We start from the raw sequence: 13,140 nt of genomic DNA, 5'->3' as shown, positions 1-13,140 counted from the left end.
AACATAATGTTTCACCAGATGGAACTTCTTTTTTTTTTTTTTTTGGTTTGTCAAACATTTTTAGATCAATGTAGAACAGTGCAACAGTGCCATCATTGTCTTTTCTTTTTTGTGATAATAAGGGAGGTTTGAGGCCACCCATTTTTATCTAAGCATCATTATTGAGATCCTAATGTCTGAAGTTCTTGAGGGCAAAAGAAAAGACATTTGGTTAAATTAGAAGATTGATGGAGACAATAAATTTGTTGTTAATGCATTGCTAAATAATATCAGATTAATGAGACTCCTGAAATAACTAACTTAAGATCTCTTGAATATGTTCAATCTAGGATTGGTGAAGAAGGCTGATGAACTTTGGCATGAAGTTCTGAAGAAATGGCCAAGCATGGATAAATTTTAAATTGGTTTCTCGCAGCTTGGTCATGAATATTTATGACAGGAAGGATACTATGATATCATGAAATCTTGGAAAGGCTGAAGAAAATTACTGCATGCTGAGATAATTATGGGTTTGAGATGATGTAAATTCCCGTGATTCTTTGCAGTTGTTAGAATTCTTATGACAGGTAGATGCATTGATATGCTATACAATTTGGAGGAATTTAACAGATGGTTCTTTATTCCTTGCTCGATTTCCATTTAAGGTGAAACTCTCATATGGCACTCCTAGTAATGCAATATAACAATATGTTATTCTTTTGATCAAAAGGGATAAACCTGGACTAATTAGCTAACCTAAGGGGTTGATACTGTTTTTGCTAGAAATTTTTTTCAAGTGTTATCAAGTGTGATGGTTGATGATGAGAGTGATTGAACCTATGTGGTGGATTTTTCCATGCCTCAATGTAGAGGATTTAACATTTGCAGTGGGATCTAGATGTTGCTTTACATTTGTATGATGTGTTTGTTTAGATCATCCTGAACTGCACAAATATGTTGGTGTTTCTTTGCCTGCAATAGACTTCTGAAATCACTCCATTTTTTAAGAAGAGCATGATGCTTTAGAATATCTCAATCATTATCTAATGCACAAAGAAAAGTTTCACAGGGATAATTACCCACAGAGTAATACTCGTTGCATAATAATTCAGAATGTATAAAGGGATTTATCCATTCCAAAAGAGCAGAAAAATCCAACTTCTTAAATAACATAAAACCAAGATAAAACAATAGAGAAAAATGATCCTAACTTAACACAACTCTAGTGTTAGATCCTATTCATAAGATACATCACTAAGAGGGCCCTGATCCACGCCTCATGTGGTTTTGTTGTCGTCATCAAAATGAGACCTTCTTCATCCCTTAATAACAAAAGGGAAAGTTATTTCCAGCATTAACTTTTTGCAAGGCCCTCTCAATTATGTCCATCACAATATATGGATCACCATGATTGAGAGACCAAAACTCTCCATTCCAAACCTGAGTGTTGGAGCAGTCAAGTCTATATTGGTAGCCTTTTAACATGTGGACTGAACGTTCACCTTTCTTTCTGGCTAAGCCTCTTTATTTTTGCTGCATGTCTCGAACCGCTGCAGAGATCTTTTTTCCTTGTCACTGCTCCTTTCTTCATGAGGCATGTGTTACTACTTTGCAAATGATAGAAACAACTCACCCTCACACACATGTCAGAGAAAAGAAGAAATACCCTCAATAAAGTGGTATTTTAGCTTTATAACTTGTGTAAGAGAAGATTTTTTAATCACTTTATGCAGCTCCTTGGTGAAATTTGCAAGACATTAGAAATCAAAGTGTGAAAAATTGTCAAGATTTGCCTGCTTGAAATGTGTGGCTTTATTCTTCAAGCCGCCCAAGCATTCATACAATGGAACAGAAATAATGCTACTTTTCTTTTTATTTTTGAGAGAAAGGGAGGAGGACCTACCCAACTTCACTTATTTTTTTTTTATTTTGGATTAGATACCCAGCTTCATTGAAATAATCAAGAAAAACATTAATGCTCCTGGTTCAACATTTAAGTTATCATCCCTGCTTGCAGAGACCTTCACTATCAATATTATGGATCCATTAAGTATTGGCCCTGTTTTCTTTCCTTTCTCTTCATCATCTTCTTCCCTTTTTTCCCTGAGGAAAATTTTTTTGCCCTGTTCTGTTCTCACAGTTCTTTTGACTTTTCTGTTGATCAGGCTACTGTGATTGGAATCACATAAACATTCCGTTGTGGGATGCTAATGGCATCAGAGCATCCTTTATGGTTTTAAATTTCACCATCATTCATGTATCTTGAACTTTTTTTTCTTCTGGAAACTAGATAAATTTGATCTTGTGCTAGACTTATCTCAAGTTTAGACATTAATACTTAATATGCCCATCTCTCATGTGTGTCATAGACTCATAGGTACATACCATAGATTTGCATGTACTACAATGTAATTGCTAGTTTTTTGTGATGATCTTTGGTGACTCAAGATGATTGGCAAATTAGTTGACCAGTTATTCTTTTGTTACCTCTGGCTTATCAAATGCCAATCAATTCATGCATGTCAGTTTTCGACTAGGCTTTTCTATCAACAATTGAGAAGTTGTAGAATTCTGTACTAGCCGGAAATGATGACAGCAACTTGGGAGGCTTCCATTATGGAAGTCAACCCATTGTCTCCCATAGAAAACTTTTGAGTTTGTAAAAGATTTTGGAACACTGTACCTATCTAGTCAACGTTCATGATCTCAACACCAAAGTACATTGCTTTCGCTATATAATTTAACTACCTAAAAAGAATGTTGTTTCATTCTTTTCTCGAAAAAAAGAAAAAGGGAAAAGAAATACATTCCAATAGAAAGTTTTGTAGAAGAACAACTAGATCAGTGATTATTGATGATTCATTTCTTATTCATGTTTGAGTTCTAGTGGTGGCATGAGGAATTTTAGTCTGTTCTTCTATCTCTTTCCAATTACAAGCTCGATAAACCCAAAGCCAAAGAGTGTTTGTATTCTACATCTACATATTTCTTTCTTTTTTCTTTTTTTTTCCCCTCTTTTGAATGACTTTTAATTCTTCAAATTTATGATGTTAGAAGCTGTAATGTGGTATGTGTTGAAAAAGAAGGCTGCACAAGGAAGAGACCAAGGGAGAAGAACAAAATAAAGCAGAAGATAAGCCCTCCAAGTCAAGGATAGACAAGAAATGCCCATCATTTGTTCCAAGAGAGGTACCATAGTGCCTTTGATAAAGACCTTGCACGAGCCAAAAGTGCATATCTTTTTCTTTTTTTGTTGGTTGAAATGATGGCCCTTTCTTGGCAACAGGCTCTTGCCCATTCTTTTGCTCATCCCATTGGGGTGACACTAAGATTTCCCATCAAACAGGATCTACCTTCACACACCAAGCTTGGTCTCTCTTTGGTGAATGTGGGTCCATGATAAAGTACTTCAATCATTTTTACTGAGATCCCCCATAGGTGATAGTTCATTGTATATTGCCGTGAGGGTGAGGGTGAGGGCTTGGTTTCTAAGTGGTTCCTAATTACTAATGTGAGGATCTATTCAAGCATGTGTTTAGTCCACATTGATTATTCACTAAAAAGATCTTGGATACTTATATAAGACCTAGAAACTCAAATTATATCTTCTGGCTAGTTTTTTTGTTATAACAAGCATAAAATAAGACACACATAGACTCGAACAATCACATAGAATAGAGAAGAGAAAAAAATGGACATAGAATTTACATGGTTCGGCTGTAAAGTCTACGTCCACGGGCAAGATACGAGAGAAAAAATTTCACTATGATGAAAAAAGAGATATAATCACTCAGAACTCTCCAAACTCTAGCTCCAGTCTGATTTTCCAAATCTCTCACCAAAAAATGTTGAGATTGACAGTACCATAGGTGCTCTTTGCTACCACCACAGATCTCACAAAAATATTCCATTCGAGTCGCAACACGGATTCTATAGGTCGGGTCATAATTTGGGCCCATGAAAATATCTAAAATTTAAACCACATTAATATTTTTTGAGTGAGATTCTGAGCTGTGACAACTATAAAGCACATTTGTTACATAAAACAGAAGGAAGCACACAAGCCAAAAGGAGACCCAGTAGGTGGTTGCATTGTAGTATGGAGTTTATAAATAAGTTGTCTCAAGAGTGGTTCAGACTTTCTTTTTTCAGCGGTGTTCAGGTGCAGGTGAGCACATTTGGGCTCATCCAGTGGCAGTTCAGGAAGGACTACCTTCCATTGCGTGGTCTACTAGACTGTAGGCTGAGTAACAGTCAATAAAATTATCTTTCAACACAAATGATTGTACTAAACTTCCAGCTTCCCCGAAAGATTCTTTTCCATTTGAGACTGACCATAGATTTGGTGAATCTCATATTCTTCTTATTTTTCCTACTTTTGATATTATCGAACTGAGAGGCCAATGATGCTTATTAGGATCTAGTAAAAGTGAATGTAGCACAAAATGAGAGATGAGTAAGACTTTTAAGTTCTAGTGGGCCTATCCAGTTTATGCATGGAAATATATATGGTGGATTCCAGATTAATTTTCTTCAAGTCCTTTATATGATGTGCCTCTTTTATTGGTCCCTTTTAAGACAAATCAATTTGAGTTCAACTTTTTCTATTCCTACCAGAAGGAAGAAGGGTGAAAAAAAAAAAAAAAAAAAAAAAAAAAAAAAAAAACAAAACAAAAAAACAAAGAAATAGAATACCAGGATTTTGCATGCCCTCTGGAGTGATGAGCAGAAGACCTTTCCATACTGCAAAAAGATTATTTTCTTAGAAGTTGCAATTGTTGTCTTAGAAGTTGGCTTGCTAGGAAACAAAGGTGGGCATCATCTTTGAAAAATGGATGAGGATTCAAGCTTGATCTGTGATGATTGTTGTAGGGTGGTTCAGATGCATCCTACCTACATGTCATCATGACTCACCTTTGCACTTTAGCATTTCCATCATAGCATCTCACCTTTATTATCCACCAAGAAGGCTTCTTTCAACTTAAAAGTGATTCTTGTTTTTTCAGAGGGCCTTTCAATCTAGGTAAGAAAAACTGAAGGACATGTTTGGCGCTCTCACACCTGTGAGGGTGTATGGAGCAAGGCCTATTTATTCCTTGTCTGAACTTTACCACTTTGCACTGGGCCATATGACCAGGCTACTACTTGATTACCTGTCACTTATCCTTTGGAATGTCTTTTAGTCTATAGTAGCCATTCAGAGTGGAACTCATGGATATGTCTTTTGTCAACCAAATGGGCATCCAAGAAACAACTGATTTGCATTTCTTTGTTTTTTTCTCCTCTTTCACCACCAAATATGGTTGGTTGTGTGTGTGTGTGTAGAGAGAGAGAGAGCACAAAGTATAATTGCTTGATCCATGTAAGTGGAAGGAAGACAAAGTCTTTGAAGAGCTTTGCTTTCACATGTAATTCTATCCCTGCCATTTGGTCTGCCATTTAATCAATCCATGCGGAGACTTGTGAAGTTGGGTCTCTAAAGTAAAACCAGAGATAGAGACAATGAGAAGATCCCCATAGCAATTAAGAAGATGAGTGCTCATTTGTCACATTAACCATGTAGCTCTGCAGTGGTAGTAACTGAATTGGAATCTTATCCACAGTCTAAACATTCTCCTTTGTACTTCAGAAATACAGGTTGGCCAACTTAGTCAGCCAAGTCAACTAGAGGACCCAGATTGCAATTTATCTTTCAGGACTATTTAGTCATCATTGAATCAATATTTGCTTCAATTGTATATATCAACATTATGATGCTATCTTTCATGAACCATAGTTTGCTGTCTATCTATCAACCCCGATGCTGGCACGTGTCTCCGATGATCCAGAAGAGAGACAAACAACTGATTTCCTAATTTTTCTCAGACATTAAGGATTCGTTTGGTTCGTAAAAAAAATTTTCTTTCTGAGAAGTTACTTCTCGAAAATTTATTTCTATGAATATGATGTTTGAGAATATAGTTTTGATATTTAGTTGATCGTCTATTATAGAGTTGTTTATATTTGATTGAGCATTTATTTTTTTAAAAAAACTATATAAAATATCGATTATATCCTTAATAAATTTAAGATCATACTTTTTTGCTCTCAAACTCTATATAAATACTATATAATACTGATATAGTATTTATATAAATATAAATATAATATAATATAACATTAGATCAAAATAATTTATTATATTAATGCAACATTAATATATATATTCATATAATATTAATAAAATATTAATATTTTAACATAACAAATTTATTAATATAGATATTAATATGGTATTAATATTTATATTAATATATTAATATAAATATTATATTAATATAATAAAAAATCATAATAGTATAAATATTAAAATAATATTAATATATTATAAATATTAGCAGAGTATTAATATAATATTATATTAATATTTATAAGATAACTTTAAGAGGATATTTTTGGAAAGAAAAAAGAATCATTACTTCCATCTCATGGAAAGTCCCAAAATCTACCTCCTTTATGAATTTACACTTCTGCCTTTTACATTCTCTCTCATCTTAAAACTCTAACCAAAGAGACTCTCCTTCACTTTTCAAGAATTCTCACTTCTCTCTTCCACTTCTTGCGAACCAAACAAGTCTAAGAAAAACTTAAAATGATACAAGATTGGGTGTGATTCATAGGAGGTAGATATTCTAACCAGGTGTTGCACTGATCGCATTACATTGTAGACACCTATATACTTGCTTAATTCTATTCAATGTCTTTATAACTTCTATTATTTTGTATACATTTGAAGATGAATGAAATGAGTATGGTACTGCAATTTAATGAGGCCCTATTGCTCTAAATCTAAACCAAACTTGCATTTGATATATACCCGATTGTCAAAAAATCACTCAAAAATAGCCACTCAACAGTCTTGCACCTTTCACTTTACTCCACTTTATAGCACAAATAGCAATGCCATTTCAAAGGAAGCAAGTGGGATGCTTGGTTCGCGATTGGAATGGGAATTAGAATGGCTTGGAATTGGAATGGAATGATCAAATCCTTGGAGTGCTTGGTTCGTGACTGAAATCGAAATTGGAATGAAAATTTGAATCCATAGAGGGGAGTAGGGATTGAATTTTATGTAGATTAGGCCATTCCCATTCCACCCTAGAATGAGAATCGGAATCGGAATAGGACTCCTCCCAACCAAATGGTAGGAATGAAAGTCACCCATTCCATTTTATTCCATCCCCCACACCCTCAACCAAGCACCACCTAAAAGGATTGCAATACACCAGCTAAGTGATCAGTGAGATGACTTATTGTTGAACCATTTGTTTAGGGTAAACGTTTCTGATTTTGTAACCTCTAGCCATGAATGAAGGTTAGGTTTGATGTTTGTTTGATGATTAAGTATTCCTTCATGAATTTTTATCCGAGAATCTATAAGAGTGATAGGTTTGTGATCGGAATCGGAATGGAAATCAGAATGGCTAATCCCTTAAGTGCTTGGTTCGTGATCGAAATCGAAATTAAAATTTGAATCCATAAAGGAGAGTAGAGATTAGTTTTATGTAGATTGGGCCATTCCATTCCACCTGAAATCAGAATCAAAATAGGACTCCTCCAACCAAACAATTGAATGGAAGTCACCCATTCCCATTCTGATTTCAGACCTCATTCTCTCCAACTAAGTGTTGAAAATATGCCTCAAGATTCGATCCACATTGAGCCCACAGCGAGGTCCGAGATGACGAATAGAATCCAACGAGCCTAAGAACAGCACAAACAGAATCCAAACGGAGAAGATACGCACGAAAGAAGGCTCGGAGCGGTGGCATGGTGCATGAGGCGGCGGCGGCTGGCGGCAGGTCGGTGGATGCGCGGTGGCGCCGCTGGCCTGACGGAGATGCACGCGCATGCAGGGCATGCGGCCCAGTGCATGTGCAGGCCGGCCCAGCGCCCCTGCACAGTCCATCATAGACCGTGGGGTGCTGGGCGGTCTATGGGTCCGACGTGGACCAAACACGCGGTCCACAACGGTTCAAGGTATTTTTTGCACGATTCGATGGCTCAGATCATAGCCGATCATGATCGGATGGCTGAGCACGAATCTGACTTGATTAGGTGATCGATAGCCTTGATGTGTACGATCGGACGGCTCTGGTGTGAGCCGTCACGATCGGACGGCCACTGATGATTTTAGGCTTGATTGGGACTCTATTTTCTAGTGTAATAGTTTTTTGAAGTTTTGGAGTCTATAAAACTCTGATTGACAAGTCGTTAGTTGCTTGGAGAGCTGGTAACGTCTTAGAGGTGCAGAAAGATTCAACAAAATTTTAGAAAGCTTTTGTGAGATTTCTGAGGCTTTTTCTTGAGAGATTCTTATACAAGGTTGAGTGGTGAGTTCCTTTGTATTGATTTTATTTTATTCTCTCATAGTGAAGCTTGCACACCCCGTGGAAGTAGGCTTAAGGTCGATCCACGTATTTATATTATTTTTTTATTTTATTTTTTTTTCTTCTACTGCATCGTGTGGTACCGGATCCTGAGAACAAAATTAGTATCAGAGTAAGGTGGTGCCGGGAGCGTAGATAAGACAAGTACAATCAAATGGAGATCAACAGATTTGATAGAAAGAGTAATTTCTTCTTATGGCAGGCAAGGGTGAAAGATGTGCTCATCCAGCAAGGATTGATCGATGCTCTTTGTGCGACGAGAAGCCAACTACTATGGAGGTGCAAATTAGATACGGCTCCAGATGCAGGTGGTGAGTACGATCTGTTTGTACTAGCGGATAAGGTGTGATCCATGTTCTGGCAAGACTTTTTCGATGATGCTATGGTCAAAGCTTGAGGAGTTGTACATGGCGAAGTCTCTCACCAACATTCTTTTCCTTTGGAGACAGTTTTGCCAACTGCGGATGACTGAGGGATAGAGTGTGCAGGAGCATCTCAGCCACTTCCAGAAGATCCTCACCAACCTCCTCAGCATTGGCGAGAAAGTTGAGAAGAAGACCAGGGCGCGGTCTTGCTAGCATCATCCCCCTTCGTATGAGTCCTTGGTGACTACTCTTCTCGTGGGGAAGAGTACCATCAAGATGGATGAGGTTACCACGATGATTCTTCAGAACGAGGTTCTAAGAGGGAGAACCTAGCTTCGAGCTCAGACGGCAGCTCAGTTTTGGTGATTTCTGGAGGAGCAGGAGACGGTAGATAGAGCGGTAGGAGATCGCGGCGAGGGTGGTCCAAGTCTAGGATGAGAGACTTGAGCAAGACCAGATGTTACCGATGTGATAGTTATGACATCTAGCCAAAGATTGCATTCAACTCAGGGATCGGATGAGGGCTACTGCAGTGACAACCAGTAGCGACTCAGAGGGTGATACCTTGAGATATCTGATGAGGTATCTACTTCTTCTCAGCAGTGGATTTTAGATTCTGCATGCATCCATCATGTATTTGCAGAGAGGAGCAGTTTAACTCTCTGAAGAGCAGTGAGGGCACTGTTTATCTACCGAATGGATCGAGCTGTGTGATTAGAGGCATCAGAATGGTCAGCTGGAGGACATATGATGGTGCAGTGAGGAGATTGGGAGAGGTCCGATATATATTGATTTCAGATGGAATCTTATCTCACTGAGCAGACTGGATTCGAGAGTCTACAGGACGGTAGCTAGTGGAGAAATCCTGAAGGTTTGCCGGTGATAGGATTGTTCTGAAGGAGAAGAAGAGGATGAGAGAACATTACTATTTGGCAAGGAGCTAGTGCGAGGTAGAGCTTCAGGAGCCAGGAAGAGTCCAGAGTGAGGTGGAGCTCCAGGTGAAGGTGGATCGGACACTAGACAGGAGACTTGAGAGGATGAGAGGTGACATCGCAGGGTGAGATTTCTATTACCGCAGGATGATATCCCGAGCAGGTCTTTGATCAGAGTGGACACAGCCCATGATGGAGGTGAGATCGAGCGGCCTGGCTCGACTCCCACGTTTGCCATCCATGAGACAACAGGCATGCCCCAGAGCATGGGGGTGAGATGGATCACAGGCTTTCAGAGATAGATGAGGTCGAATATCGAGTCGAGACGAAGATTGTTAGAAAATATACCTCAAGATTCGGTCTACATTGAGCCCACAGCGAGGTCCAGGATGACGAACGGAGTCCAACGAGCTCAAGAACAGTCCAAATGGTGTCCAAACGGAGAAGATATGCGTGAAAGAAGGCTCGGAGCGGCAGCACGATGCACGAGGCAGTGGTGGCGGCTGGCGACGGGTCGACAGAGGCTGGCGGTGGCACCGTCGGGCCCAATGGAGATGCACGCGTGGCCCAACACACGGGTGGGCCCATCACGGGCGCGTGCGGGCCGGCCTAGTGCGTGCGGGCGACCCAGCGCCCCTGCGTGGTCTACTGTAGACCGCGGGGTACTGGGCTGTCTATGGGACCGACGTAGACCGAACATACAGTCCACGGCGGTTCAGGATATTTTTTACGCGATCCGACAGTCTAGATCGCAGCCGATCACGATTAAACGGCTGAGGATGAATTCGAGCTTGATTAGGTGATCAGTGGCCCTGATGTGTGCGATCGGACGACTTTGGTGCAAGCCAGTCATGATCGGACGGCCACGGGTGATTCTAGGCTTGATTGGGATTTTGTTTCCTAGTATAATAGTGTTTTGGAGTTTCTGAAGTTTGTAAAACTCCAATTGACGAGCCGTCAGTTGCGTTGGAGAGCTGGTGATGTCCTGGAGGTGCAGAAAGGCTTCAACAGAGGTTTTAGAAAGTTTTTGTCAGGGTTTTGAGATTTTTTTATGAGAGACTCTTATACAAAGGTGGAGTGGTGAGTTTTTCTTATATTGATTTTGTTTTATTCTCTCATAGTGAAGTTTGCATGACCGTGGAGATAGGTTTGAGACCGATCCACGTATTTGTATTGTGTTTCTTTTTGCACCATATGATACTGGATCCTGGAGCAACACCATGCCCCCCCCCCCCCCCACCCCTAATGTCATACCATCCATGATGAGACCTAGTCATACATCAGCATAAACGTCATTCTTAATTAATGATAACATATTGTGATTACCTCACATATTTTATGAGATTAGAAGGGTCTACTGTTGGGGAGTTCACGTGCACAAATCAAGAAAACCTGCAAAAAACTATAATAAATTTGGGCTAGGTGATACTTTTTTTCAAGGTAATTATTTCTTCACTGTATAGGTAGCCTTCGTGGAAATTATTATCCAGAATACAAAGTCTACACACTTTCTATATACTTTAGGCTTCGCCCCAAAGTGTAGCATACTAACATCCACACTTTTAATCTGTATAAGAGAATGGTTGTCAGAAAGATGGAGCATGATTGTAATAATGAAGAGAAGGAAAAGATATTTAAATCTGCCGGAGTGCATCTTATACATAGAATTAAAAAGAAGTGACTCCTTGTTAAAAAAAATATATTGCTGATTAAAGTTTTAAACTTCCCTCCTAAAGGATGAGAAGTGGAAACCAAGCATCTCTTGGTTTCGAAGAGGAAACAAGCATCTCTTGGTTTCCTCCAAATAAAACTATTTCCGACGGATAAGTAGATGTATTATTTTGAGAACAAAACCATCCCTCTCACCCCTCAAGGCTAAATCTAACTAAATCCCCATCTCCTTTCTAGGACAAGCGCTTGGTGGTAATTACCCTAAATGTGATGTGCCATTAATTATGAGACAACTAATAACAGTCGCAACTAAAAGGAACAAGCTTTGGGCTAAACTAACAGCACCCTCCATTTAAAATTCATGATATGCATCACTTAACAGAGTGCTAGAGATTTGCTTTGCTTGTACACTCTAAAATGCGATTTCTTTCGCCGAGCACACTTGTCGTAATACTAGAATATCGAACTTAGATTAGGATTATAGGTATACATTCCATGGCATTAACAAATCCTTAATCCATCCATAATTGATGTTCTCAATAAAGTTGACCATAAGCAACTGAATTATAACGCCTGATTGATAAAAAGATGTTCTTTTTTGTGGAATGACATGTCTGCTTTTCTTTAAAAAAAAGGCCTTCATGTAAAGCAGAGATTCTTTGTATCAGAGGACACCATGAAGGAATGATGAGAGCATTCCTACCAGGAGCCGCAAATCTAAGTAAAGCAATCCATAATATCTAAGGAGATCAAGGCTTATTAAAATAGAGAGTAGGATGAAGACTGGTAGCCACGTATCACTTATACAGAGTATGATACCATATCTTGGGTAGTAATATACCGACATCATTTAATCATGTGGTCTGGTGATACTTTTTAGTAAAGTTAAAGAAGCTTTGCTTATAAAGTAAACAGGCTTTATTGATCAAGGAGGAGGAAAATTAACTTTTGAACCAACTTTGGAGCTAGCTTCTGGAGTGAGTAACATGTCATGTTTGCGTATAAACTTCTTCACCATGAATAAGAATGTCACCCTAAGATTAACTAAACAAACAAAAAATTACTACTTCCATGAGGTGAAAGGATAAACAGAAAAATCTTATTACCAGATATTCATTTTTCTTATTCTTAACTAGGCTAACTCACTTCTAAGCTAGCTCTATAACTTCTCATTCTTGTGATCGAATAATGTGTTGTTCTTACTCTTATAGTGTGGTGTACTTTTGTCAGACAAATCATTACATGAAGTTAGAGGTTTAAAGAGGCAATGATTCTAGGATTAGAGGGATAAACGTTCAAGTTGACTGGTGACAAGCAAACAACTTAACTTCTCTGGTGCTTGTGAGAGGATTCCAAGATAGGGGATGGCCTGTAATTAATTTCCCTGTTTGTGCTAAAAGGAAGGGCCTTATCGAAATCATTGGCTTTCTTCCCAACTCTACAAGAGAATGTGAGTAGATATTTACGTAGATGTTAACAGGGATAATATCTTTATGGTATTGCCATTAGAGCACTTGCACTATTTTGCATACGTTTGATGATAACCGCAAAGAGATTCCTTTCAATAGATTTGACGATTATGACCCAAGTGCTATTCCAGTAGTCATAACCTTCCATTTACCAACAATAGGGCAGTAGTTCTGGTCTTGAAAGTGGTATCATCTCTCAAAATTTCACCCCAAGTAATACTAATATGGATGAGGGTTGTATCTATTACGTGAAAAAACGATTAATCTTCTTTCGCAGTATGAACCATTGGATCAT

This window comes from Elaeis guineensis, chromosome 1 (genome assembly GCF_000442705.2).
Source record: "Elaeis guineensis isolate ETL-2024a chromosome 1, EG11, whole genome shotgun sequence".
Taxonomy (NCBI): Eukaryota; Viridiplantae; Streptophyta; class Magnoliopsida; order Arecales; family Arecaceae; genus Elaeis; species Elaeis guineensis.
The sequence above is the reverse complement of the archived record's forward strand: the minus strand, read 5'-3'. Positions refer to the sequence as shown.